We start from the raw sequence: 27,927 nt of genomic DNA, 5'->3' as shown, positions 1-27,927 counted from the left end.
AATTCGAGTGGAATAGAGGTTAAAAACAGTGCAGAAATAAATAAGGCATGTTATTAGAAGAGAAAGGCCTCTCCTTTGCTCTCTCTGCATCTCATTTTCTGAGGGTGGTTAACAGTTGTCTCTAATTTGCAAGCTCTGGCATCTGCCTTTGTCAGGGACTGCCCTCACCACCTCTCTTCTCCCTCCTCTCTTTATCTCCACCTTGTGCCCACAGCTGGGTATAACCCAGCTCTTCAGTACTGTCCATCCTTGCTCCCCTGCTCTTCAAAAATTCCCGATTGAACCTCAATATAAATTAAAAGTGTTGAAACATGCTTGGCTTCAGTTCTGTAGCTGTGTCTTCCTGAATATTTAAAACAGAGTAACTTTGCTTCCTACATTGAATGCTAAGAGAACTGTGGTGTAAATGTTGGTAAAGATGTATAAAGTTTAGTTTGCTATGATGCACACTCTAAAGAAAAACAAAACCCTGATGTGACCATAGGCTTGCCAACATACTTTGGCAAACCCTTTAGAGATAAGCTTTACATTTAATGTCTGTGTGTGTTTTGTTAATAACCAGCTTTGAAGGAAGAGCAAAAGCATAAATGAGGTCTTACAAGGATTTCATTTGGAAAATCTGGGATTCACAGCTACACATGGAATAAATAACATAGGGAGAGAAAGAGGAGGTCTAACTTCAGCCAATATCCTTTAAGCAAATGAAAGCCATTTGTACCATCTGATGGGAGGTGTCTCTTTCCAGGTGAGAGGATAAAGACTGTTGTAAATACCTCTCCCTTTTTAGAAGGGAAATTACAACTGTCTCCTCAGGACTTGTTTTTTTTCTTCTTAATAGCAGCACCCACAGTACAGGGAAGGTAACTGGAAACTGTCTGTTCTTTCTTCACTCTGCTGAAGTTTTAAATGGTTGAGATTGAAACTTATTGTGTCACTGCAAAAAGACAAGATTGGGAGGCTGTCCCTCTGCATTTAATGACAAATGAGAGTGCCAGGTAACATTAGGGCTAGGGACTGCTTAATAATCACCTTTGTAGATATCTAATACTTCTTGCCCAAAACCAAGCAAAAGCAGTGTGTTAGGTAGCAGAACTTGATGCCAGGCATGTATGCATACCTAATCTGACTCTTTTATAGACATTGAAGCTGCCTGAAATTCAGGAAACTCTGAAGTGAAGGTTGGTAACATCTTAAGCACTTAGCTTAAGTTATAACACTGGAATTAAGGTCACATATGTATCTGTGTTTATCTTCAGGTACCCCAGCATCCTGATGACCTCTGGCAATAAGAAAAGCCCTGCCAACAGGGACAACCTAAATGATCTGAGTAGAAAAATGTCTCAAAGCCACCTCTTGTCTCTTTTTAAGTGCAAGGGAGAAAAATCTGCTAAGATCTCTAGGTACTTGACAGAATATGAATGCTGAAATGTCAGTGTGTTAAGCTTGCTCTACTCACCAGCCTGTGTCCTGTATAGATCTGGATTAACATATCCATGGAAACAATTCCACACAACAGCAATACAGGTGGCTTAGAAGTTTTGCTTGAGTTTTTGAATTTGTGAGAAAATTAAAGTTCATGCCAGTAGTGTTTTTTTCAGCACTGCTAAGCACCCTTTATCTAAAACTACTCTGAAACAGGTTTTCTTTCCTATAAATATTTGCTTCTAGGGTCTGTGCTTTTAAAAGATACATTTTGAGTATTTGTATCTTGAAAGAGTATGTTAGAACATACTTTAAGTTACAGTGTTTATTTACTTTTTCATGCAGATAACTGTGCCTGGAATAGTCCTGATAGTTCCCAGGTTCCAGGTGGTTTCCTTAATTGCAGGTTTCTGCAATACAGAGATGAAACTTCAGTTTTAATTACTTTTCTAGTAGGATATGATGATTTTTGGTTGGCTAATATCAGCCACTTAATCTATCTGACATCAGCATTTTGTCCTGTAAAGAGAAACTGTCTGATATGTCTGTACATAACAGGAAAAATTTTTCTTTTATTTGGTAGCTGGGATTTTTCCAATTCCCTTCTGTGAGTACCTTGTAACTTGCCCTGTATCTTGGAGGATCTGGCCCTGGAGACTGTGGGAGGTGGCAGCAGAAACCCTGGGATACGTGGACAGGTGGAAGAATTGAGGGAGAACTTTAAGAATGAGCTTTTAAAGGTAAACTGCTCTCAAGGAGAATTTCATTAAAGCATTTATTTTTAACACCGCGCCTGGAAAACCATTTGTTTTGATCTGTGGTGCCTTATTTAGATTAACAGTTACCCTACAACTGTAATAACTGTTATAAAAATATGTGATTATTCCCATTCTAAGAGTTTGGGAGTAATTGGATTTTTCTGGGCTCTTGTTAGTGAAGTGTTCACCTACAAAGACCTGGGACCAGGGGCTCTAAGCTGGGGCTCAGCTGGTGTGGTGGAGACCTGTTTCCCTGTGGCAGTGGAGGCGAGCTGGGGTTTGCAGATGGATTAGCTGTCGCTGTTCCAGTTAATGATTTTCTCTTTCCAGCTATTCCCTGCATTTGTAGTGCTGTAAAAGAACTGCATAAGAGAAAGGAAAAAACCAGTGCAGTCATGTTTTAGCAAGGGGAGAGTCTGGGTTTTTGGACACTCACTGTTTCTTCTCACTGTGCAAACACAAAGGTTGGTAACATGGAACTTGACTACCAAGTTTTGGTGCTAGGAAGCCTTTCTTGAGGCAGATCATAAATCTCTAAAGGGAGGTCATGATCCAATTGCTGATGCAACCTGATTATATCAGTGTGAATGGAACTGCCAAAATACAATTAAGGAAAGTTCTTGTGTTCTGTCTTCCAGCCAGGACACAGCTGTTCATGTCACTATCACACTTCTTATTTTCTTGGTGACAATTGATCCAATATACTGTTTGGAAAACACATGTGCTTATTCTTTCAGGGCTGATTTATGACATGATAAGGCAGTGGCAAAGTTTTACCAATAAAACAGATCCTGTGCAGCATGCTCTATATGGTCAGGATTTCATCCACTGGTCCCTTGATACTGGGGGATTTGTGTTTGTTTGAGAGAATTACTTCTGGCTGCCCTCACCTACAGTTGCATTTAATATAAGTGAGGTGTGACACTTCCTTGGCTGATTCTCCTGTTATGCCTGGAGTAGAGAAAGGCAGGAAGGCTCATCGTGGCTCTGCTCTGTGTGTTGTGAAGGCCCAGACTTCACCCAGCCTGTGGATGTGAGTGCAGGCTGTGCTGGGGAAGGTGAGGGGCGTGTTGGGAGCTTGGTGTGGAGTTCATGTGGCTCTTCCATCTTTGCCTCGTGTCTGCCCAAGGGATAATATTCCCTTGTTGCTCCCTAGGTGCTTGCCTGGGTAGGAAGGGCCTGATCCAGAACTCACTGGAGGCAGTGGGGACAGGAGTGCAGGTCTGGGGAGATTGGGTGGCTTTCAGGGTTTGCCAGGCTGGTGTAGAAAGCATCAGTGGAGATGAGTGATGTGGAAGAGAAAGCAGATCCTTTGCTCTGTTGCCATCAGTATTACTCTTGTTTTCTATTTATGCTTTTAAAGTTAATTTTTCTGAAGGGAGGTTCGTTTTGATTAACTAGTAAACATTAGAATGTGGATTTTTGATGAAGTCAAAATTTGGCTCTTAGTTTTAGAGTTTGATGTATCTGCTATATCACACAAACAGATGTAATGTGCACTAGTTTCACTCCTTAATTTTGCAGTTGTTTTTAATAAACAGGCCTGAATAACTTATTTTCTAGATTCATTTTCACTAAGGTTTGGTCTGGATTTTGAATAGAAATTGGAATTAAATTTATGCAGAAAACTGGTGCTTTAAAATAAATTAACATTAAATGTACTGAATAATAAAGTAAAATGTAATCAAAATATATTTCCCATTTTCCTTTAACTTGTTATCTAGTGTTTTATTAAATGCATCTGTTAATATATTATTAAACACGGTATTATCGGCACTTGCTGAATTGAAATGATAGTTTCTCATCAAAATATCTTCCTGTGGTTTTTATTAATAGATTCTAGAAATGAAAAACTTCTGAATTTTCAGATCTTAGCTGCTGTTTTACTTGAAAAGATTTAAAGATTAAACTGAACTAGATGGGGGGGAGGGGGGGTGTATAAAGAGAATATATTCTTGGAATCTGTGGGAGAGAGAGCTTAAATAACAAGTTTGGGTTTATCATATACCAGACTCCAGCTCAGATGCTTAGACAGTGACTCCCTCAGATAATTTTTTTAAACAAACTTTGTCAATAGCATACAGTGCTTGAATATTAACATTTAATTTGTTGATTTAGTTTCCTTTGGAAGTCCAGTAACTTTAGGCATTGAATATTTTCATAATACATTGAAATTGCTACTTATAATGAAAAATACATATTTTACACTGAAGTATTTTAAATAAAACCAGCTTCTCTTATTTGTTGTTGGGGTGTGGGTGAATCCCTTGAATTGGTAATTGCCAGTCATTAGATCTCCAATTTCTGGTGAAGATTTGCTGAGCTCCAGGGCATCAAATTGCCCCGCTCTCCTCAGCTGGGTATTTATGCAGACGTGATTAGGCAGACACCCAAGCCCTCTGCTGTGCAGCAGAACTGCTGTTTGCTGGTGTCACTGCTTTTTGGGGGGTGCTCTGGGAACAGCCACCATTGGACACATGGCAGAGCATCTGTCAAGGGGCATTGGCAACCCAGGGGATGGGGAGAATCCACCCAGAGGGATGGCAGACTGGAGTTTGAGACAGGACCTTCTTGGAAGTGCTCCATGGAAGGGCAAGAGGCAGCAGGTGCTTGGGGTAGAACCCCCCCAAGGACCATCTCCATCTGAACTCTTACTTCAACCCCCTTCTCCTTTCAGTGGTTTTGCATTAAGACTCTGCTGTTCCCCTCTGTGAGTTTGTATCCAGCTGATGATGTCTGGGCCCTGCTACCCTGACACTTCTGTGGATGCAAATTCCCTATCTTTCAACCTCCCTGTTGTAACTTGTGTATTCTGTCTGCGTGCTGCCAAGCACTACTGGAACTATCAGTAATCCGTAAGGATTTATTAAAAGCTATTCTCTCTGAGGCCTGGAAGAAATTTTCTCATGATTTACCAAGCTGAATGTATAATCAGCACTTGTATCACTTACTGAATTCCTGGTGATGTGTATTTCCCAATGGATTGGTGGATATTGTTGCAAATCAGCTTCCTTTATGAATGTCTTTGTATTGACTGTCACTTCTAGTTTTGCTGGTTTTGTTTAAGAGCATTGCACACATAATGGCATTTGGCCCAGAGGAAAGATGCCTCAAAGAGTAATGGGAATTTCTTTAATGAGGATCATTATTATTTGTAATGCACTGACCTGGCCATGAATCAGCTTTTTATTGTATCCTATAAAACCAGAGGCCAAAAGCAGTCTTAGTTTTAAACTAATTCCAACCAAAGCATAGGTTAAATGTTAGCAGAGCTGACTGTCAAAAGAACAAAGCATGTTAATAAAATAACTTTGGGGGGTTAGGAAGGAAAACAATTATTCCTGATTTAATTAAAGAAGCAAAGAAATCAGCTGCTCTGGATTTGAGGCTGATTGTGAGCTGATGTTTCTCTCTTGTGCAGAATCCACATTTGACCTTTTGATAGAATACAGTATCTTCATGGAAGAGAAAATGTCTCATTAAAAGTGAAAGTGATAGATCACATCTATTAATCAATGGTATGGAAATTCTTTGGGCCTCAGACTTTGTGTTTCGATGCATCTCTTGGGAATCAATACTGCTTCCAAGTAAATAAAACAAAATCAATAGGAGACATGTATTCCTTTTTGGTTGCAAATCATTAGTTTCCAGTGTTTCTGAACTTTAAACTACAAACTAAATCTTTATAAAGTTGCCTTTAAAGAATAAACAATATTCAGGGCACTCAACATGTTAAGTCATTTGAGATACAGAACCTTGCAAGGATCTAGTTGTTTAAGAGCTGCTCCTGTGGTCTTGCAATGCACTGTTACTGGAAAAAGGCTGTGTGATGGCTTTGAATAGAGTTCATTTTCTTCACAGTACCTGGAAGGTTTGGATTGTTGGTTTGGATTTGTGCTGGAAGCAGTGTGGATAAGTCAGGGATATTTCCTATATCATGGAGCAGCACTTCAGAGCCAAGGCCTTTTCTGCTCCTCACCCCACCCCACCAGTGAGGAGGCTGGAGGGGCACAAGGAACTGGGAGGGGACAGAGCTGGGACAGCTGATCCCAACTGACCCAAGGGATATCCCAGACCATATGGCCTCATCCTCAGCAATAAAGCTGGAGGAGAAGGAGGAAGGGGGGATGTTTGGAGTGGTGGTGTTTGTCTTCCCCAAGTCACTCTTACATGTGATGCTCTGCTGTCTTGGGAATGCTGAACACCTGCTTGCCCTTGGAAAGTGGGGAATGAATTCCTTGTTTACTTTGCTTGTATGAGCATCTCTGCTTGATCCTGCTGGGAGGGAGGGACCAGCCATGTGGGGCTGTTACCATTTGGGGTTAAATCATGACATGCTGAAAGCAGGATTCTGGTTGAAAACACTCCTTCAATGTCTTGGAGGTCTGTGGTAGGAAGAAAACAATCTGAGCTTTATCCCTCACTCCTTCCTGTGTCTTCTTAATCTTCTACTCCTGTTTGGAGTCTTCTCTTAGAGAAAATGCTGATACAGAACACCAGGCTGACAACCTTGTTTCAGGCAGTGTTCACTTTTCCCTGACACTCCCTTCTTGTATAAATTCCTCCCCAAAATGCTGCATTGCATCTGGTATCCTAAAAACCACTAGAGTTGGAAAAGTGTTACTACGGTTCTGCTTTTCCTTCTGCTGTGACTTGGAAGCGACAGTGTGTTGTGGTGATTTTCTTAGAAACAAACAAAACCCACCCTGAGCAGTTGGGATGTAAAAAGCCCAAGGATAACAAAAATCCTGCTGCCTTGTGTTACTCCTGAAGGCTTAGATTGGACAACAGTTAAAGCCTTAAGAAAACAAAGTAGTAACAGAGGGTGGGGAGAGCAGAGCAGAACACAAACTTCTCTGCAGGGAGCTAAGAAGCCAGTGAGTCATTTTTCCTCAGGGACAGAAGCGAGAGCCATTTGTCACACGAAAATAAGAAAGTGAATTTTGGGACACTGTCTGTGCTGCAGTGCAGCATTACACAGTCACTGTCCTACGTCGTTTCATTGAGTTATTGTGTTGTAAAGTTCACACAATCCCCTCAGCTGAGCACCTGACCAATATTACTCAGGTGCTGGGGAAGAATGGGCCTATTGTGAACTCGTATCCTCATTAGCTGTAACCTGCAGAACGTTCATCCTGCTTCCCATCACAAAAAGCCTAATCAGTGTCCTTGGTTTTCTTCGCTGGATGATTCATACAGAGATGAAAGCATTGTGGTTCCATCTTGGTTAATGTACTTCATAATATTGTGCCCCCTCCCTTCTGAAGTTAGTTTTGTTTGAAAAAATGTACCAGGGAAAAGAAAAATTAAAACTGGGTGACAGAACTTTCAGTCTTCTGCTCCAGAAGGTCAAGGGTGCTTAACACACACTGAAGATTGAATTGAAGATTCAATTTAAGTGAATTTTCTTTGAAATTCTTACTGTTTTTTTTTATTTGCACACTGTTTTACTCATTGCTGTTTCCAAGATGTGAATCCTCCCTTCTCCTTGGTAGTGCTTCCAGAGAAGTTCAGTAGAAAAAGGAAAAACCCAAGTCTAACTTCTCCCAGCTGTTACTGTGAGGATATGTTCAATGTGCACTTAACACAGAACCAGATTTAATAGAAACAGAGACTTGCAGCAGGAATGAAACTTCAACAAATCTGTTAAAAGCTATGAAGAGGAGAAGCTGGTGGAAGAAAGAAGTAGAGCCAAAGTAGCTCAGACTGGAGTTGAGTGAATGCAGCAATAAAACATTTGCAAATGTTCCTGTGAGTAAAACCTGCTGATTTGATTTGCTGCTATTGCCTTCCATTTTAATCACTTACAAACATCTGGTTCTGCTAATTCTTATTCACAAGAACAAAACACAGAAGACGAAAGCACCATGGATACTTCCATAGATATCTGAAATATTCCCACTAGAAGTGTTAGCCCTTTTGAAAAGCTTGTTTTTTTCTTTTAATTTGCAGAAAAGACTATCAAAGTTACACATGTTCATTATATGAACTCTTGAAAACCACAACCTGTTTGTAGAGCATTTGTGAGTTAGAGGAAGGGAAGAATTCTGATACATGGTCTAGATCATGCAAAGAAGGGGAAAAGTGTCTCAGCTGTGACTGTCACAGAGGGATAGGTATGAATAACATGTGGCTACCACTATATGAACAGAGGGGGCCTAGGGATGTTTCTGCTTTCAGTTTAGTTAAAGATTAATCTAAAGTCTGCAAGAGTTGACTGGTTAGTTGCACAACTTGGGTGTCAAAGTTGCAGAGAGTTGCAGGCTTTGAGAAGTGCCAGAGGTGTGTGTTCCACAGCATTAACACATGGCAGCTTTGTCACTTCAGATGGATTCGAAGTGTTCTGGTGGTTTAACCAACAGTGATGGGATCTGTGCAAGTTCAAGTTTTGTAACTCTCCACTGTCCCAATTTTATGCCAAGTCAAATACTGTTTGCCCTTCCATAGCAGGCAGTGTGTAATAATGTATATTACAGTGATCTAATGGTATGTTTCCTGAACAAGTAAGAGCTCTTTCTGTCCTTGGAACAGTGTACTTTTCTGGTCCTTGGTAGAAATACCAGGCTATCTTATTTTAAATTTGTCCTTTTTCAGATGCACTGTGTGGTCTCTAACACCCACCTGAGTCCCTGTGACACCCAGCTCAGAGGGAGAGGCTTTATTAGGTCAACATCTCTTTCATTTTCTGTTGCTTGTTTTATAACTTGCTGTGTGAGATGTCATCTGCCCACTCTCCCCTGAGGTGTAAAAGCCTCGTGCCCCCACAGCAAGGCAAGAACACACTGGTCCTCAAGGGGACCTGGGGGGAAGGAGTCTGTAAGTCCTTGTCCACGATGGGATTTAAGGCTATGATGTGTGGCTTCTCTATTTCACACTTTCATTTTTCTCTCATGTTTAAGTAGGTAAAGACAGGTCTAGAGTCCATATCTGCTTTTAAGGCCTGGGTATTTTATTCTTCAGTTTTTCCTTGTGTAACTTTGTTAGTTGGGGCTGTCGCTGTCACTCCATCTCTCAATGGCATTGCTGTGCATGTGCAGAGGAGGGCTTATAGCAGAAAAAGCCCTCTTCCTTGGAAAACTGATGGCTCTCAAAGAACTGCTTTATACCTATATTGGCCAAATAGTTGCTAGCTGGGGGGGATTTTTTTTTTCGAGATCTCATAGGTAAGCACTGAGAGCATAAACAAGGCCTTGGGTGCCACTCTGGGCTCCCTTTGCTTTTCCTCTTAACTCTGTGCTCAGCTGTCCAGCACCTGTGGAGTGCTGAGGTTTGTCACTGCCTTTGAGGCTTCTTTAGGTGTGTGCTATTCCTGGCCAAACCAACACTATGTGACTTTTGCTCCCATAAAATGTTAATACACCAAAAAGGAATCTTTGATTGATTTGATTTGCTTTGATGAGTTGGTAGCAGCCTTTTCCAGGGCTGAAACTGTAACTTTTGCTGCCCATCATTTCTCCAGACAAATGCTTTTCCTGCAGTTCTCTCCTGCAGGGAGACAGGCCTCTTCTCCCTGGTTGGACACTCATTTTATCCAAATCTTGCTTCAAGTTTCACTGTATTCCTCAGTCCCATACCTGAACACCCTGTTCCTCAACTTCTGTGGAAAACAGAAGTTGTAACTGTAGATATCAAACTGTATATTCTAAACTCAGGTTGCATCTGCAGCTTCCAACTGCTGTTCTTCACTTGTTTCTGCCTACTTTCATGGTCTAAGTCTTCCTCAAAATATAGGTGGGAAAAATTAAGCTGCACTTACTGAAACTGGGTAAACAAACCTAGATCCTATAAGGATTTTTTTTGTATGTGCTTAACTCTGTATAGTGGGTGTGTTTCTGGGAGCAGTGTTGAGTGTATAAATTCCAGTGTTGAGTGCAAATGTGCCCATGGGCAGGACATCCCAGCAATTTCTGTGACACACCAGTCAGGAGCTCCATTTATGAGTGTTTACATGCACGAGTAAAAAGACTTGCAAAAATCCAGTGGAGAAAAGTCTTATTCTCTCCTTTCCCCTCAGAGTGACAGTGTAATGAGTCACAGCAGTGGTTTTGTATTTGTTTCTTCTTACAGGTTTCTTTGCTAAGGCAGTGTTCTTATTGTCCAATTGTTTGCTCTTGCTATAGCTCCATGGTCCTGTGTGCAAACGGAGACAAGAGGCCACCTTCAACCCCCAGTCTGTACCTGCTGGAATTTGATTTTGGAATAACTCTGGAAGCTTGAAGCCTCTACTTTGTAAGTTAATCTGTTCTGAAAGTCCGATCTAATCTACCAAATGGGGATTGAAGGAACCTGTTATAGAAAGCTGAAGTCCAAATGAGGTCACTGTAAACTTCACTGTGGACTTCAAACAAAGGGAAATTACTGAAAAACACTTATTTAGTGTGTCTTCTTCGAGACCAAAGTTACCAATTAACTAGGAGGTATTGCAAGCTAAGAGTTGTCTTGGCTGTCAGTAACTGTCATAAAAGATACATTAGTTCTCTTACAGGCACTCTACCACGGGAATTTTATGCCTCCCATAAATTTAAACATGAATTATTGTGAGACAATTGCACAAAGGCTCCTACTAAATAACATCTGTTACAGTTAAGACACTGATTTCTTTCATGACCTGGTGAAGCTAATGGCAGGTAAATGGTAGGTCATCTTGTTGGTGGTAATGCAAACACATCTCAAAGGGGTTGGCAGCCAGAGAGGGAGCATCATTACCTTTGATCTAATGTCCAGCTCTATGTTACCACTTCACTTGCTATCTTAATCTTAAATTGATTCCAACTTGAAATTGGTTTACTTGAAAAATATTTTAGGATATGCTGGTGTTACTCCCTTTAATCATGTTTTCTTGATCAGGTGAATTTTAGTAGCTGCTGTCATTGATTTCTGAAGCTGGAAATTGAACATGTCTATGTGTGAGTGCAAATTTCAGCTGATGGCACTGTCCTAACCTTCATCTTTATTCTTGTTTTCATGAAAACTGATAAAAGCTTTGGTCAGAAGCTGCTAGAAGCCAGTTAGTCAAATAAGAGGTTAAAAAACCCACAAAAACTTTTACATTTTTTTGGGTCACTCTTGTATCATTATAGATTTAAAAAACATCCTTTTCCTTACTATTTTTTACTACCAAATGGAAAATCTATGGATTTTTATATCCCACAGACTTTTATTATGTGATGGAATGCTAGTGTCCTGGAAATCAGCAGAACTTTTTCCATTATTTGTATTTTTCTGTTAAATGTGTTGAACAAACAGGTTATTCTAAACGCATTTATTTGTCAAAGAAAGGAATGATGAGACAGACAAGTCTTAGCAAGAACAATTTTGCATCTTGACTGAGCAGAAGTGACCCATCTAGACCTGCTGACCCTGGGTGAAGCAGTAGAGATCTCTTGACAAGAAAGCCTCAAGTTCACCTCGTGTCATCCAGGGCTGGATGTGAGACTCTCAGATGCCTCTTTTGGTCTAAAGTGGTGGGGAAGATAGAAAATTTTCAAGAACACAAGAAAGCAGAAGAATGGCTCTGTAGGTGTGGTTAGAGGTATAAAGGCTCTTCCTGGAGTGAACTTGGCCTTGAGTAGGACAGCCAGTTCTACCAGCACTGGTGAATATTCGGTGTTAGTCAGTGGTCATGGGACGTGCTCTGCAAGCACATGGTAGTTGAAGTTCTCATGGTTCTGCTATTATTGCTTATGCTGGATAGAGCTAGACAGCATCCTCCCAAATGTGATTTTGTTGCTGTGAGAGAGGAGGTAGGCACTTATGCTGTAGATCATGCAGGATTATTGATTTCAAATACAATGTACACAGACTTTGATAAACTCCAGAGTTTAGGAGGATTTCCTTTGCCTGAGATCTCTTGTCAGGTTTAATCAGTCTTGAAACAATTTTAAAAAGTATTTTGTAGGCTATTCTTGAACCTAGGAAGTGGAAAAGAATTAAAAAAAATATTTCTCAAAGAAGCCCTAAATCCCTATTGCTTTTAGAGTCTGGTTTTTTTTTTTTTTTCATTTATTGGCAATAAACATAGAGAAGCCAGTCTTAAACTAAAGCTGCACCATCTCCCATGTGCTGTGGCTTCTCTCCTAGGTGGACATGTACCTACAAGCAGAGGTGCCTTAGGTGTCACCAGAGCAGTGATGACACTGGGGGTGTAGACCCTGCTCTCAACTTTGCCTCTGCAGCAGCTCTGTCCTGCACAGCAGCTTCATGCCAGGGATGCTTCCCAAGTGTTATGGAGGTGACACCTCACACAGGGGATGTGGATAGTTGATTTTGGCAAGGAAAAGGAGAGGTGCCTGCCCTTTAGCAGGCAGCTCTTCTCTTGAGCTCTTCATGGAGATAGTGGGAGATGAGGAATAATGGGAATTCCTTTTATAGCTGAACAGATGTGTTGTCATAATAGCTTCAGTTTTGATTTCCTCCACTGTCATATGCTTTGAGTAAATGTGTCCTGAGTAACATGTTGAAACTTCTGAGTCTGCGGTTACACAAACAGGAGTGAACAAGTCTTTTCTCTTAAAGCTTAGATTTCTTTTATTTTGAAAATTTTGATTTTGAAATGAAAGAGCAGAAAAGGATGGGAAAAGGAATTGAGATAAAGGGACTTGATTGAGACCATCTGGGAGATCCATAGTGGTGTCAAGGCTTCTGCCATTTGAATCCCAGACCCAGTACCATGTTTGCAGTTGAAAGTAACTGCAGAAAGAGCCAATTTTGTTATCAAGGTTTCTTCTACATGTAATTTGTTACTTCCCTTCTCCTGGCCTTTTGCAAGGTCTTTAGGAAGCATTAGGGCAAACATTTGAAAATCCTTAGTTTTCCTCCTTGGTTTACTCAAATTTTTGCTTTTTTTTTTTTTTTCTTACTTCTGTGGGGCAAGGCTCCTATCAAAACATTTAGAGACTTCCCTGACTGACAGTCTTCCTACCTTCTGTGACTGAATTATGCTACATTAGGTGTTCCACACAGACAGTGCACTGATCGATAGTATAAAAATCAGACACTGCTGCAGTTGCCACTGAAGGAAGATTAACTGTCTCTATAGACTTCAAAGAGCAGGAGGAGATGAATGGAGACAGGCAAACAGGCCAGTTTTCCCCAAAATGCATAGAATATACAAAGGGCATCTCTTATGCAAAATTCCCTGCTGCATGTCTGAGAGAAAGGTTAGAAGCAGAAGGTGTGTTGTGAGTGCACAAGTCTGTTTTCCATGGACACTGATTTGGCTTCTTGCTGTGAGTGGGTGTTTATGCTGATCCCAGAGGGTGGTTCATGACAAAAGGATGGATGCTTTTGGTGCTATTGCTCAATTTCTGAGTGCCTTTGACAAGTAGGGAGATTAATGAGTCGAATGCAACAAGAATGTATCAGGTGGGTTTTGTTCTTTGGACAGATTCTGAATTTAAAATGGGAATGCTCTGGTGTAGGTATGTTAAGACACTTGCAGGATGCAAAGATGGGGGAATCAATGAGTCCACAAAATTAAAACTGGATGAGAGGGAGCTCTCAGGTTCCCCTCAGACACCAGTGCCATGAGTACTTCACAGCACTGGGAAGCACCTACCCAGAGATTAGAGCTCCATACCCATTACTGCTGACTCCTGCCATTCTGTGAGCCTGATAATGGAAAATGGAAATTCTTTCACACCCTTAAGAAGTCTCGAGTTTTCATGTTTTCTTACCTGGGGGTTTGGCTGCTCAAGGTAAGTTTTGACCCTCTGACTGCCTGGAAAAGTTGTGGGAAAAAAATCCGTCAGAAATCTCATCTGGAACTTTTTGGTTCAGGAGGTGTCTGGCAGCTCAAACACCTTGCCTGTGGCTCTTGCCTGAGCTGTTCTATGGGTGTGCCTGTGCCCTGCCAGGTACCTCACTGGTCTGGGCCTCATCTTGCTGACTTGACTTCTTGGCTTGACCTGCTGGCCTGCCTCTGGTAATCACTGTGGATGCCACCACAGCCCTGCTCTGCTGCTCTTGCTTGGCACTGTGGGACTGTGCCCTTGTTGATGGTCCAAGTCCTGGCAGGTGGCACTGTGTGAATTCAGTGTGTGAATGATCTGTGTCCTCTGTGGACTTGTGAGAGTTACTGTTGGGTCCTGCATAGCCTGACTGAGAGAAGGAAGCAAAACATGAGCTTTGTGTCCAGTCTGTGAGGCCCTGGGACACCTAGGGGGGGCCAGCTGGGATTTGCTGCCTTGGAGCATGTGGGCTTTCCTAGGAATTGCCTGCAGCAAAGGTTGGGAGTCCTACCCATCCTATCCCATAGCTTGGGTGTGAAGAGTGGAAAAGGGGTGGAGGAGCAGTGAGCATGTCTTAATGCAGCTTATTAACTTGGTCTGTGGAGCACTTGCCTGGGAAATTCCTTGGCTTTGTGTGAGGATGTCCTTTTTAAGAAGTGACCTTAATGATGATAATGGTGCCATTTTCCAAAATCTGTTATTTTTCACTGCAACCCCCGAGAGCATAAACACTGAAGGTTTTGTTTGATCTTGCTAACAACCCACAGATTTGTTCTGTCTGCCCTTGGACTTCTTATTCTTCACTTTATTGAAAATCCTACAGTTAATTACAATCAAACAGCTGCTTTTTTCCAGAAACACGAACATCAGAGACACGAGCACTTAAAATTATTAAATGTAGCGGGATGTATTATTTAGTGTGCACGTGAACTTTTACTCTGTGTCTGATACCTGTAACTGAGCAAACATGTATTGTGTGTTCTGCACCTTTCAAGAAGGAGTGGGAAACTTCCTTATCCTTGTGTTTTGGAAAAAACTTCACAGAATGGTTGGGGTGGGAATTCCTGTCTTTGCTGGTTTTCTCTGATGTCATCAGCACCAAGCTGGATTTGCAGTTACCTCGCAGGGTCTCTGTGTCTGCTGAGTGAATTCACGCTGTTGACAATGGTTGTCACGTTTGGTCCACGTGACTGAACATGTTGACCCACTTGTGCCAACAATGGTACAGGAAAGAACATGCTGGTATTTCTTATGTGCAATGAGAAATTCTGGGATTCTTAAGAGAAATTCTAGAGAGCAGCAGGTAGAGAGTGTGCAAATATTTCTGTCTCTGATCCCTGTGTGTCCTGAGTTTGGGCTGCATGATGTTTACTAGACACCTGCTTTGCTCTGAAGACTAGAAAATCAAGCTTTTGACTTGTCTCATTTTAAACTGGTTAGGGGTAGCAATAGATGGTTTCTGGTGGTCTGCACTATTATAGCCTGCAATTAAAATCTTTCTGTGGGATTTGTTCCTGGACAGTGACAATCTGAGAAACAAACTCACTTGGGAATACAGTTCATACCAGGAAGGAAGAAGAATCTGAGATGTATGACCCAGTTAAATGACAATGATGGGTCTTAGACTGACATAATCAGACAACTACTTTAAAGGCATGAGCATCAAGTGGGAAATAATTATTCAAGATGGAATAATGGATGAAATTAGGAATTATAAGATTATAAAATTGTCTCCCAAAGTAGATGGGGAGGCATATTAGAAATAAGAGCAGCAAAATTTTAATGAAAATACTTCACAACTAGATGCATTTAGCCCACTGAATAATGATTTTTGGGTCTAGCAATTGCAGTTCATGAGTGTCAGGGAGCTTGGGGTGGTCCCTGGGTGGTATTCTGGTAGAACAGCTGAACAGCTTCAGCTCAGACATGCACTGTGTGCTGAAAGCTGTGTAACAGACAGTTTTACAAGATGGAGAAGATAACCTGGAAGTAAAGACACTGGAGCAGAGGAATGGATAAGAAACAGTGAGAAATGTGGCTGTGCAGGCTTTTGAGAGATGGTCTATGTTGGGAAGTGTGAGTGTGCTAAAAAGGAAGGGATGGGGAGGGACGGTGTTGGAGCAGGGAAAAGGCAGCTCCTGGAGGCACACAGGGAACTCACAACAGAGGCAGTCCTGGAGCAAATTTCAGTGCAGGTGCCTCCTTTCAATAAAAGCAAAACCTCTTTGAAGAGGCCTGAGCACATTGGCTGGGGAATGTGGGGAAGGGGAGATCAGGAGAAAACGAGAGATTGCTTCCTAAGGCAGAGGAGGACTTGGTACATGGTTCCAGTATCTAGTACTGGGGCTGTGCCTAAAGTGAGACTTGAGAAACTCCATGTTTCACTTCCTTTTCATATCAGCAACTTATTTAATCCATCTGTTTTGGGAAATTGAAACTTTCCTTTTAACTGCAGTCTGCAATTTTCTTTGGCTATTCAACATGTTTCTTTTTTAAAAAAAGCTAGTGACATTTCCCATTGGCGTGAGGCGATATCAGGAGCTATGTGGATTTGCATAGACTGCTCTTTATTTTTGAACTGTTTGAAGACTGCCTCTGTGCTTTGAAACCTCCTAAACTCATTGCCTGTTGGTGAAGTACCATGTACAGTATTCCCACTGAGGGAAAGTATTTGACTGGTGTAATTTGAGAGCCTGGTTCTCTTCTTATTCACCTCAGTTTTGTACCAAGGCAGCTCCAGGGACTTGTCTGAGTGGGAGCAGACTCAGGCTCAGTATCTCTTCAGTTTGTATTGGGACCATGTATCAGGATTAATAAATCACCCTCCTATCTTAAAAAAAGAAACAACCCCAGAACCTGCTTGGATAATAAAACTTTCAGTAATGAAATCATCATAGATTAGTTGGATTACCTGAGGGTAAAAGCGTGTCTGTTTCTCTGCTTAATATATTTTGCTCTTTGCTTAACCAGGCATTCTTGGTATTTCTCCTCTGCAGAAACACAACCCAACACTTCTGGTGACTGGATAGAGGGTCAGATCAATGCAGGACAAATTCCTGTTAATGAGATTTTGATTCTTTGACATTTCCAATCAATGTGTACTTGAAATATGTGGAGGGAGTCTGATCTTACTGGTCCGGTTCTCAATTGTTTCTCAAGTAGGCAATCAGAAATATGTCTCATGTGGGTTAGTTTTTTTTTTTTTTAATTGAGGTCATAAACTTGTGTTGCTCCTTGTTAATTAGCTCCTTAATATGCCATGGTCTGTACTTCAGTAAAAACTTGCTTTTGTTTGTTATTACCTTTCTAGAAAGAACTGCTAGACAATCTCAATGTCTCTTAATTAGTAACTTTTCCTAATTTACTTCCTTGGCAACGGCTGTTTGAAAAATGAACTATTCTTGCATGTATATGTAATGCAACCAGAATTCTTATTAAACATCAAAGGTGCACAACTAGGGAACAGTTGGTATTCGTCATGTTTTGCCAACATCTTGTTTCTGGGGGATTGCACTTTCCCGTTATTCTCCTGACCTCACCTAAGCAGCAACTTAGAGGTAAAGTCTCTCATTTCCTGGGTGAATGAGGTAGCTATTCCAACCTTAAAATATTTCTTCTTGACCTGTCTGAGCTGTTAGGAACAGGAACTTAGAGTAATAATGGTCTGTGTATGCCCAGTTAAATGATGTTCTATGATGATGAGCCAAAATGCTGAGGCAGAACGTGTACCTACAGATCAATGGCAGGGTAGGAATATTTGCTGTTATCTGTCTGTCTTCTGTACTTGTGGACACATTTTGAGACAGCTAATTTCTTACAAAAACTGTTTATAGGTACCTGTTCTCAGGAAAGCACCTTCTTTGGATCCAGGTTGTGTGAAGTCATTCAGACTTACAAGACTGTGTAGTATTAGCACCTGCCTACAGGCTTAATTCTGAGCTTGAGTTTCAGTCCTGGGAACTGAGTCTAAATGGTTAACACTGGAATTCCTGACTTGCAGTGCCTGTGTTCTGCCTTAGATCTCATCCTGGCAATCTCCAGCTGTGGGAACTAGGATTGCTGCTGCATCCTCCCTGTTAGACAGGTCATTTTGAGCCATTTATTATAGCTACTGCAGTCCTTTTGACAAGGCTTTGTCATATCTGCCTGGCAGGGAAAGGCTTTAGCTTAAAAGTTTTATTTTAGAATAAAGTGTAGCTCAAGGCCTGCAATGATAACTTTCGGTTCTTTAGAAAGAATTTTACTGGAGGCCAGTGCTTTCAGAAAAGACAAACCAGCATTTGAAAGTTTGGCCAGGCAGAGCTCTTGCAACAAAAAGTCACCCAGACATGTAAGGGGAGAGTTGTTTGAGATGCTCCCTCTGTGGTCTGACATTGAATTTTCCTGGCACCAAGGGCCCTCTGCATAAAAGAGAAAAAGACCCCAGTTCTAGAACTCAGCTGACCCTCCAGCTGAACACAACTGGGTCAGGGAGCCATAAAGTAACTGTCAGAATAGTCACACAAATTGTGGTGAACCACAACTTCTCTTTCTGGAGAGGAAAAATAAAATCTAAATCTACCGAAATGGAAACCAAATAAAATAAAATGTCTCTAATATAAGGTAATCGTGTGCATTTGCCTTATACACCATGCTTTACAGGGTCTTAAATGGACTGCCAATTTCTGTCACTTTGGTTTTTTGACAGTCCTGGAAAACTGATCTGTTGAACTTGACTTTGAGAATAATGTAATGCTGGCAGCATAGCTCTGCTCCCAAACAGAACCACGTTTTTTATTTAGATGGAAATATTCAAGAAAATCCTTTTGTGCTGGAATTTTTATCCTTTAGGATAAGTAAGTGTCCATTACAATTAAGAGCTAACCAAAAAGGAAGAATACTTTTCAAGATCTTGATGAAGGAAATGAATCTCAGAGAAAGCTGTGAATTGCTCTGGTAGTATCTTTCAGCAATGGAATACTGAACTGCAATTGTAGTCAATTATCAGCTTTTCTCTACTGTGCTTTGATCCTCATAGCAATTTTTTCTCTTTGCTAGTGTGCATACCCCCAAAAAAGAAATGTAACAAGATGCCTAAATTGCTGACTGTCTCGTGCATGCTATTGATTGGGCTCACTGATGCTGTGTTATCTAAGACTAAATTGGTGTCAATTTTTCCCTCTGAAGCCTGAAGATTTTGTGTTCTATTTAATTGTTAGAGAAAGGTCAGCACAGAGTGTACCCTCTGGCTTTTAATCTTAGATGGAAATGTCCTAAATGAATAGAAAACTGCATGTCAGCAAAATGAACTCTTGCTGAAAGCAACGTGTAGGCTTCTCATGTTTTGCGTTTGTGATGACATAAGCTTTGACCTTGGCCTGTATCTTTTTGAAAGAAGAGTAACATTTGTTCCCTTCAGCCTAATAGCAGCACTGATGGCAGGCAATGTGTGCTTGCAACAGCTCCTGTCCTACTGCAATTTGTAGCACTGGATGGAGGAAGAATTTTTTATTCTTATTGAGACTTATTCTTTATAATTTCTCATTGTAAGGATCCTGGCTTTTCTCTTTATACAGTCAAAATACAGGTGGAAGAGACAGGAAGGGTTAGGACTTAACATGGTAAATTAATTTCTTTGGCTGTTCCTGTGGCCACTCTGGCAGATGGAGAGCTGAATTTGTGGGTAGGGCCATTCCTACAGCACAAGGACTTTCTGAGCTTATCCCTTCTCTTTTTTTCCAACTACAGCAGGCAGGAAATAGTACTGCTGTGTTACATCTCTTTGTCCCACAAAGGGGGAGGAATCCTCATTTTTTCTCCCTGAACGTTCACTGAGGGCTGAAAAATGAGAGGAAACACAGATAAAACCTATAATTCATAAGCCACTGGCAGGATGGAACTTCCAGCATAGACTGTGATGGGCTTTCCTACAAGGGTCTCCGTGCCAGAGAGATCCATGTCTCTGTGCCAGGCAGGGAGTACTCCTGTGCTGGTGCAGTGTAAGAGAAGATTAATTTTAGAATCTGCTTGCTGTGGTTGAATGTATAGGAACAGAAGTTTATTCTCCCTCCACCTGAGCTCACCAAAAAGTATGGGAAAAAAAATCCCTCAACAACTCAAGCTCATTTCCCTCAGGGCTTTGGCTCATATTTTTGTTTTGAGGCAGAGATTTGTGGTAGAAGCATAGCTGCCCATCTGTTAGAGGGGCAAAAGAGGTGAAATACATCAGGATGTTTTATTTCCTTCACACCCCATACACACCCCTCCTCTCCTAAGTTCTGCACATCCTGAGAAGAAACAAATTCAGTTTTCTTCTTGAAGCCCAATGAAGGCAAGAAGGAAGTGGAACAAATGAAAAACTTCTTAGCATATTAAAGAATAGTTGGAGGGTGAAACAGGCCTGGGGGTATCACTGTGACTTTGAATGAAGTTGGGAAGTTTTGCTGGTCTCTTTTTGCAGAGGTCTGTGTAAACGGTTTCCAGTTGGGTGAATTTAGAGGCTTCCCTGATCTGATCAGAAATTTCACTTCAATTTTCCCCAGTGGCTCAGGGACACTCTCAGGCAGTTGCATTTGGGATGTTTTTTACATCTCCAATTTGACCATCTGCCTTTGAGGATAAAATGTGTGCAGCAGTTGGGATGTTACGGGGAACATCCAGAACACACTGGGCAAAGTGCTGGGAGCTCTCTCTGTCTCATTTCTTTGTTTTGGCCTCACAACAGGAGAACATAGAGAAAGGATTAGAAAAAGAACTGGTTTCCAGTTTTCATCCAAAGCTTCCTAATACAGTCCCAAGCTTTCTGCTGTCTAATGAAATGTAAAAACTGCTGCAAGTCCATCTGCCAAGCTGCACGAGTGCTTTGCTGGGTATGTAGCATATCCTCTTGGTTGCTTAAAAAGAGAGAGTGCAAACAGAATGTTTAGTTATTAATCAAGTGCCTTGATGGTTAGTAGGCAGCAAAAACTGATTTATCTTTGGAAAAATAGTTTTGGAGAGTGCAAATGGGGAAAGTCAGCTGAGTTTACTTGTTTGTTTGTTCGTTTTTAAATGGGCCATGATTTGAGTCAAAGCTGAGACCAGCAAGTTGAATTTCTTGACTGAAGTTCACCTTGCTTTCTCCAAGCCACCTTCCTCATTCCCTCACTACTCTGATATTCTTTTTCACCTTCAAGCTCCCCCACCTCCTCACCCGTGTTGAGGGAGGAGGTTTGGGCACGGGGGCGGGGGGCAGAGTGGTGCTAAGGGCTGACAGGTCACAAGAGTCAGTGGGGAGGGTCACAGCCCCCCTTCCTCATACCTGGCAGTTGGGGTCATTTGGGTGGTACAGCATGGAGCCAGGAACACTAGAGTTCTGGCTAGAAACCAGGTTTGGGGTAGCCTTGCTTCATCCTGTCTGCCTTTGTTTGCAGGAGATGCTGGTCCTGCTCTGCTCGGGCTTTGGAAGCTGCAGGGGCCAGAGCTTTCCTGAGAAAATAGCATGTACTGAAGGGGGGGTCAGTGAAAAGAAGCAGACTGTGTTTGTGTAATAAATCCTGGTCCTTCTTCCTTTCACTTTCCCAGCATGGTTGTTTCCAAAGGGACCCATAACCATGAGAGGTACCTGTGTGTGCCGCAGCATCGCAGCAGCACTTGGAGGCTGTGGAAAGATGAAGGGTGGCAGTGGGGTCTTACTGCAGAGCTGTGCTTAAGCAGTTATTCATTTGCAGGGATGGGGGTTTCCTGGAAAAATCTAAAGAAATAATGTTCCAATTCCTTAAGAAATATGAAATGTCCTTAATTGTTTAGGGAGCAGAGATTTTTTTTTTCTCCCAGAGCTGGGCCTCGTTCATGCATAGCAAGAGTTTCCTTTGGTTTATACAGAGCTAATCTTGGAGAATGCTTTTCTCTAGCGATTGCTAACATTTTGTTCATGTTTTGTTGTAGTATGTTAGAGCAAAAGGAGTTATTTTCTACTGGGCAAAGAATTAAAAAGCAGCATTTTTCAAATAACCCAATTCAGTGGAATAAGAGAAAACTTGCAGAACTCTTACCATTAGCAGGAACCTCTGGCTGAAGCTGCACACTGGGAGATTTGCTGCTTCTTCACTCTTTCTTCTTGCAATTTCTTCTGTGCCAGGCCTAGCTGCTTCCAGCAGCAATAATGTGCTCCCTCTCTTCCTGCATCATTGCAATGGGATAGCCATGCCCATTTTCCTGGAAGATGAGGCAAAGCTTGAACTCTCTAGGTCTGCTCCTTCTCACCTGCCATGTGTCCCATCTGACCTCCCTGACAGGCCTCAGTCAGAGCTCACTGTGCTGGATTTCTGTCTCACTCACTCAGGACACCTGACACCAGATGCTCGAATTTATTGCTCCACTCTGTTAAGGTTTGACATGAGGAATGGCCCTTCTCTTCCCTCTTATTCTCTCTGAGACCATGTTTACGAGAGCTGGATTTATTTTTCCCTTCCTGTAATTCTTTAAATGCTGAGGGCTCCAATGTAGAATTATTAGTGTTCTCTTGTCCTGCAGGCTGTAGGAAGGGAGATTTTTTAGCAGAAGATCAGACTTTCAGAGGGTCTTCTGTGATGTGTTATGTGAAACACTTTGATTTCTTTCCTTGCAGAGCACATTATGGGTCATATTGCCCTGAACTGTTCTCCTTATACCCACCTGCTGTCTTGTGCTCACTTCCTTACACTGAAAAAGTATCTGGGAAAGAATTGACTCAGAAAATAGTTCACAGTGATGCAATCCTCTAAGACTTTTAAAAAGTAGGCAAAAGATGTATTTGAAGTAATATAGCAGTTTGTTTTGGACACCTCAGCTTGCACCTGTGCTGTGTGCTCACTGGCACAGGTAAATCTGTCCTTGCCGTGCTTGTTAACTCTGAGAAACCCTGGACACAGATGTTAGGATGTACAGTAGTGATTTATGATGTAGAATGAAGTGCTGGAGAGCAGTAAAGGTTGTTTATAACTTGGCTCTCTAAGCACTGTTGGCCTGTTCTTGTATTTCTGCAGTGTAGTTCCCAGTACCTCATCTGCATGTTCAGCACTCAGTACTCAAGCTTACTGTGCAGTTTTTGTTGAGACCTCATGGCCTGCTAAAAGAAGTGTTGGACCAGTGTTCTGCCCGAACATCTGCTTATGAAGTCACTGAGGAGAACTTATAAATCATCTTTCTGCTCTGTATTGTGAAATCCAGTATTACTCTAAGCATCTTGCTTTAATACAATATGTCTCAGATTTTCAGAACAAAACCCAGGTGTAACTCCATTCCTTTCAGTGGATCCCTGTAATACCAGACTCCTGCTGTTTCCCTGTATGTACTAATTTTGCCTCAAAAGCCAATAACTATATTTGAGTCACACTTGATAATCTAAAGAAAAAATGCTTTTCTGCTGTGTTGTATTTCCTTTCATTAGATACTTCAAACAGGAGGTAATGTTGGTACTGTCCCCAGATACTTCATGAAAATAAATACTAATACCTAATTATTGCCTTACAAACAATTTATCTAGCAGTGATACAAAATTAAATAGTCTGTTTTGGGTTTTTTTTTAAAGCACGTATATAATTGTCATCATAACTTTGTGATACTGAAAAAAGAAGTAGAATCCTCATTAAAAAACACATTTTTACCTATGAAATAGTCAAAACTTTAGTTGAGTTTCTAGAAGATGAAACATAGTCAATGAAATCTTAGTACCGACTATTCCAAGTACCCTGCTGGGGATCCTCCTTCCTGTGCTGGTGCTGACTGAAGCTAAAATGCTGTACTATTTGATTTAAGAATGATTTACAATGATGTATTCTGGTGGATACATTTATATCCTGTAGTGCATTTTCCCATTAAATTCAGAACATGCATTTTACCGAGTATAGGACTCATTAAAACCAAGGAATTGTCAGTAAAAAAAACAGTGCTTCTCACACAAAATGCTAAAATGGGCTTTTGATGTGTATAAATTCATATAAGGGCTTGCTACCAACTGAGTCTTATTAATGCAAATTATGAACAATTTCTTACTAGAGTCAGGCACAGTACCATCTAGACATGTTTGGACATCAGAAGTGTTCATATTTTGTGTTTTATTGTAAATCTGTTCCTTGACAACCTGGTAAAATACAAAATAACAGAGACATAAAATGTAGTTAATGTTCATTGGCAACATATTTTTACATATTTTGTTGTCACAACTGAATTAACTTATGTGAAAAACAAAAAATCCTTCAAGTGAATTTAAATTATTACTTGTCATAGAGTATACATATTAAATAGTCTAGTGGCACTTTCAGTAAAATCTATACTATCCCTTTACCTTGTGGATTGACTGCAATGATAGTTAACTAAGAAAAGAAAAAAGCCATAATATTGTCTGCTTGAAAGCCAGGCAAATAAAAAAAATAAAAGACACTGAATTCACCAGTTACAACTTTTTAGTTGCTGCTTTGCAACACCATGTTATCAAGGAAGAGATTCTCTGAAAATGTTGAATAGTCCATTCCTGTTCATCCTTCCATAAAGCCACAAACAATGAAAATTATTTCTTTTAATAAAACAAGAAAAAATAAGACAGTATAATACACGATTAAAAGAGGCTGGTGAGTGCTCCAGTTCAATTATAAACTACTGTTTTCCTGATCAATAATAATTCTTTTTGGTTTTGAGCCATGGATGTCATTACTTTGGCTGCAATGGGTGTTTGGGTTATATGGCAGAAAGCTGTTCTGGTATTAAAACACAATTTCACAATTTACCATGGAAGAAGTCGCTTGGTGAATTGAGGTGGCCAGTTCCATCCCTGGGGATTCCTGCTCTGTAGCCTGTGTCTGGTTTCTGTCCCATGTCCACATGGAATGGGTGACATCCAGGTTGGAATGGAAGTCTGGGGACCCGCTGGTCTCAGGACCAGTCTTTGTGTGCTGTGTGTTTAATGACGGGTTTGTGCTGTGGTAGTAGCTGGACATAGTTTTGTCTCTATGGTCTCGGTTTTTCTAAGTTGGTGTTGCAACACAGGATCCTCCAAACTCCTGGTGCAAGCCATCCCTAGCCCAGCTAAGCACTGAGTCACCCTGTCCTGGAGTCTGTGGCACACATTGCTTGTGCATTTTAATCCCATACTGGTAAATGGAGTAAATAGCCCAGAACTTCCAACAGAAGGTGCAAAAACTCTGCAGAGTTTCTCAGACTGGTTCAAGGCTTCTCAGCAGAGCAGGGAAAACCATGTTTTCCAGCCTCAACCCGAGGACTGGGAGCAGAAGTGGGGCAGGGAACAATGAGGGGAGAGGTCAGAAAAACTGGGTCGCTGACTCAGCGCTCCCTGGGGTGGCCGGAGGGAGCCAGGAGACTGTGACTGCTCTCCAGCCCTTGGAGCAATCTGCCCTTGTCCACTTCGTTTAGACCAGGAGCTGTCCTTAGCAAGTAGGTGGGAACATTAAAGTTTCATCTCAGTTGCTACTACCTGTGGGGTGACTTAACCCAGGCAGTTTCTGGAAAGATGCTCATCTCCCCCTTCCACTGTTTTTTAGCACCAGTCATAGGACTGTAGTTTATCTGGGTGTTTTCTGAGTCTGTATACCCAGATATGAAGTGTTGCTGCCCACATCCAGGAAATAAAGCATCCAAAAGGGGATAGAAATGTTCTGCTTTTCTCAGTTGAATTACCTGAAGATCTGAGAGGGATGCCTCTCTGTAAATTCCTTTTATATAAGAGATGTTATCTCCCCATGACTCGCATTCAAATCTTAAATCATGTAACATCATTATAGGTGAAAATTATTCTTTTCATAACTCCATCTCTGACCATGTGAATACTTCTGCCCAGTTGGGAAGTTTCAGATATTTTTCTCTTTCCAAATGGTGTTAGTAATGCACTTCAATGAGCAAAGTTTCCCTGGTTTGCTGCATAGGGCTTTCTGCAGAGTTTTTATAGGATCTTCTTACTGTTCTCATGCCTTTATATGAAATAGCTCACAAAGGAGACCAGGTGTGAAGTGTCCATGGACAGTATGTGGACTTGAGGCTCACAAATCCAGAGGGAAGCGTTCTGTTATTCCCTGTTAACATAAGCAGTTTCACAGCTCATGCACAGTAACACAAGAATTCAGATAATAACCACATTCACATATGCTGTTTCTAGAAAAACGAGTTGCAAAGGACTCTTGAAGATGCTAACCTTACACTGTACTCGCCTGTAATGCAATTTTGAAACTGAAGCAGAGAGAATGGCAGCGTGAGCTATTAAAATTCAGCTGCACAACTGGTAGGAAAAGTAGTGTGAGCTGACTTCCAGAGACACTTACTATTGTCTTTTGTTCTTGTCCTTCTTCATGTTTTGCTTAATGAAAGAGCACAAATCTAACATGAAAATGTCTGTATGACTACTACTGCATACTCCTCTGTCCTAGGTTTATGTGCAGTAAAGCTAAAATCTATCTCTTTGCAGATGGTTGTTTTAGGTAATAAATCTGAGTCAGGCAGGTAGGCAGCTGTGTTTCAGATTTCAGATGGGGCTGGGCATGATTAGCATAGACTGCTGGGAAAACAGGCAGTGAGGATGAAACAACACGCTCAGATCACGTTCAGGCTCTTCCTCAGGGCCCTGTTTGTTACTTCAGACAACAAAAACACCCTTGCAAGGCAGGACAAAATGAATTGTTTTCCCTCAGCCAACACAGCTGCTGGCTGCTTCACTTGCCTGCCTGGGGCTGATTTCAGGAGTCACCTTGCCTTGCTGACCCTGCAAGTCAGTCCCATGCAAAGTAGGGAAGACCTGACTCCACAGCTGGGATGGGCTGCAAGAAGGGTTGCTGGGTTTTAAGATGCACACCGTGAACCTATACAATTAATATAATTATATGTAATCTCTCATTCTCTAGCCCTGTGGTTGAGAACTATTCAGAAGGAGTTATGGGTTTATTGTGTCTTCTTCCTGGACTAGGAAAGACATATCCAGCCCTTTCATGGAGTGACAGCTCTGCTCCTAGCTTAGCCAGCAAATGATGTCCCTAATACAAGGCCTTGTTGGTATCTCCCTGAATTTTCTTTTTCATGCAGAAGTTGGTTCTACCATTTTCTGTAGATGAATATTGTAAATTTGGTCAGTGAATGTTATTATGACCATGTCTCTTTAACAAATACAACCGTGTATAATTAGGCCTGCAACAATTAATTAGCTGGACTCTCTTACTAATGAATTACCTGAGGATATTAAGAGTCTGTTCAGCAGGAGAACTGGCATTATTATTTAAAAAAAAAATGTTTGCAGAAATGTTCCCGGTGTAAAGTGTGTTATCATAATGCTGCATTTGAAGAACAAATGCTAATACAGTTTTTCTGTTGAAATAATTTAATTCCAACCCTGCTGGTTCACAGAAGTAACACATTTACTCTGAGTAAATATCCTAAGATTTTCCATAATGAAATTGTAGAAGTTAGAGGTGAAAACTGTGTGCTTATTCTTTCAGCCTCATTCCTTTCCCTTGCAGGATTTGTTCCTCTAGAATATATGCTGTGTTTTCTTACTGCAAAGGAATTTTCCTCTGTGTTTTGCACACAGCACATTAAAATCTGACACCACTGAAATCAGAGGTTTTAATTTTGAGTGGTGATTTCTTCAGCAGATAATCAGCAATAATATTAAGTAGAAGAAAGAAAGAATTGGGAATTCTTCTTCATCTGGCTTAGACATGTGGTGGGATGGGGGACTGGGTCTTTCCAGTGGAAATTAGGATGGGCATGTAAGTGCAGAAAGACCACGTCCTGTCTGTGTGTCCTGCTGCCTGAACACCTGTGGCAATAAGTCAGTCTCCTGACTGGTAAGATGTGCTGTTGATATGGTTGAGTGGTTCAGCCTGGCCTTGATAAAATAGCAGCAATTAGTATCATCTTTGCGAGAAATGCAGTGATCTTATCAAATTTTGGGAGGAGGTTAATGCTAGTGCAGGTTATTTGTGTGGCTTCGCATTGTAGAGTTTCAATTTGCAGCATGAATAGTTCAATTTCTATTTAGGGTCCAATTCCAGGGGAAGTATAATTACAGTTAAGGGGTG

The 27,927-nt window shown here is 41.3% G+C and overlaps 1 long non-coding RNA gene across 2 annotated transcripts in view; it reads left to right on the top strand.

The window, feature by feature from the left end:
• The window catches only part of LOC135421425 (uncharacterized), a 181,724-nt gene that overhangs the window by 96,288 nt on the left and 57,509 nt on the right, over nucleotides 1–27,927 (top strand). The window contains exon 3 of one of the 2 annotated variants that reach the window (XR_010433994.1): nucleotides 10,301–10,492. The exons of the other annotated variant lie outside the window; for it this stretch is intronic. This is a non-coding gene — a long non-coding RNA (uncharacterized LOC135421425). Of the gene's footprint in view, nucleotides 1–10,300; nucleotides 10,493–27,927 lie in introns of those variants that run through there. 2 annotated transcript variants of the gene reach the window in all.

Source organism: Pseudopipra pipra, chromosome 13, assembly GCF_036250125.1.
Source record: "Pseudopipra pipra isolate bDixPip1 chromosome 13, bDixPip1.hap1, whole genome shotgun sequence".
Lineage (NCBI taxonomy): Eukaryota > Metazoa > Chordata > Aves > Passeriformes > Pipridae > Pseudopipra > Pseudopipra pipra.
Note: the sequence above shows the minus strand (reverse complement) of the source record. Positions and strands in the feature narration are given on the sequence as shown.